The sequence below is a fragment of the Arachis hypogaea genome, chromosome 7, assembly GCF_003086295.3.
Source record: "Arachis hypogaea cultivar Tifrunner chromosome 7, arahy.Tifrunner.gnm2.J5K5, whole genome shotgun sequence".
In the NCBI taxonomy this organism is placed as follows: Eukaryota; Viridiplantae; Streptophyta; class Magnoliopsida; order Fabales; family Fabaceae; genus Arachis; species Arachis hypogaea.
The window spans coordinates 55,949,653-55,951,582 of NC_092042.1; the positions used below are offsets into that span (position 1 = coordinate 55,949,653).

Sequence of the window (1,930 nt, forward strand, 5' to 3'; positions counted from 1 at the left end):
ATGTTCATCATGATCTTCAAAGTGTTCTTGGTGTTCATCTTGACATTCATAGTGTTCATGCATGCATCACTAGTTTTGATCCAAAAATTTTCATGTTTTGGGTCATTTTTATGTTTTTCCCTCTCATCATTAAAAATTCAAAAATAAAAAAATATCTTTTCCTTTTTTCTCTCAAAATTTCGAAAATTTGAGTTGACTTAGTCAAAAAATTTTAAAATTAGTTGTTTCTTGTAAGTCAAGTCAAATTTTCAATTTTAAAAAAAATCTTATCTTTTCAAAACTTTTTCAAAAATCAAATCTTTTTCATTTTTCTTACTATTTTTCCGAAAATTTTTAAAATTTATTTTCAAAATCTTTTTCTTATCTTTATTTCAAAATTTTGAAAACTTTACTAACAATTAATGAGATTGATTCAAAAAATTTGAAGTTTGTTACTTTCTTGTTAAAAATGGTTCAATCTTTAAATTTTAGAGTCATACCTTTTAGTTTCTTGTTAGTCAAGTAATCTACTTTAATTTTAAAAATCAAATCTTTTCCAACCATATCTTTTTAATCATATCTTTTTATCATATCTTTTTAAATCATATCTTTTTCAAAAATTTGATTTCAAAATATCCCTTCTAACTTCTTATCTTCTTATCTTTTCAAAAATTGATTTTCAAATCTTTTTCAACTAACTAGTTGACTCTTTGTTTGTTTAACTATATCTTATCTTTTTCAAAACCACCTAACTAATTTTAGCTCTCTAATTTTCAAAAATTACCTCCCTCTTTTTCAAAATTCTTTTAATTAACTAATTATTTTAAATTTTAATTTTAATTTTATTTCTTCTCTTAATTTTTGAAAATCACTAACCCTTTTTCAAAATTAATTTTCGAATTCTCTCCCTCTCATCTTCTTCTATTTATTTATTTATTTACTAACACTTCTCTTCATCTCAAGAATCTGAACCTATCTTCACCCTTGTGTTTGGATTCTTACCTTTTCCTTCTTCTATTCCTTTTTTCTTCTACTAACATAAAGGAATCTCTCTACTGTGGTAAAGAGGATCCCTATTATTATTTTTTGTTCCCTTCTTTTTCATATGAGCAGGAGCAGGGACAAGAATATTCTTGTTGAGGCAGATCCTGAACCTGAAAGGACTCTGAAGATGAAACTAAGAGAAGCTAAATTATAACAGTCCAGAGACAACCTTACAGAAATTTTCGAAAAGGAAGAGGAGATGGCATCCAAAAATAATAATGCAATGAGGATGCTTGGTGACTATACTACACCTACTTCCAAATTTGATGGAAGAAGCATCTCAATCCCTGCCATTGGGAGTTTGAGCTGAAACCTCAACTAGTTGCTCTACTGCAACAGAACTGCAAATTCCATGGACTTCCATCAAAAGATCCCTACCAGTTTTTAACTGAGTTTTTGCATATATGTGAGACTGTTAAGACTAATGGAGTAGATCCTGAAGTCTACAGGCTCATGCTTTTCCCCTTTGCTGTAAGAGACAGAGCTAGAATATGGTTGGATTCACAACCTAAAGATAGTCTGGACTCCTGGGATAAGCTGGTCGCGGCCTTCTTGGCTAAGTTCTTTCCTCCTAAAAAGCTGAGCAAGCTTAGAGTGGATGTTCAAACTTTCAAACAAAAAGATGGTGAATACCTCTATGAAGCTTGGGAAAGATACAAGCAGATGACCAAAAGGTGTCCTTCGACATGCTTTCAGAGTGGACCATTCTGGATATATTCTATTATGGTCTATCTGAGTTCTCCAAGATGTTATTGGACTATTTTGCAGGTGGATCCATTCACCTAAAGAAAACGCCTGCAGAAGCTCAAGAACTTATTGACATGGTTGCAAATAACCAGTTCATGTACACTTCTGAGAGGAATTCCGTGAATAATGGGACGCCTCAGAGGAAAGGAGTTCTTGAAAT

General features: G+C 31.2%; 1 non-coding gene across 1 annotated transcript; it reads right to left on the reverse strand.

Annotated features, from left to right (window-relative positions):
- Positions 1-1,608: 1,608 nt before the first annotated feature.
- On the reverse strand, positions 1,609-1,715 carry LOC112704213 (small nucleolar RNA R71). The gene has a single exon (XR_003154849.1). It is a non-coding gene; the product is annotated as a small nucleolar RNA R71 (small nucleolar RNA).
- Positions 1,716-1,930: the final 215 nt, after the last annotated feature.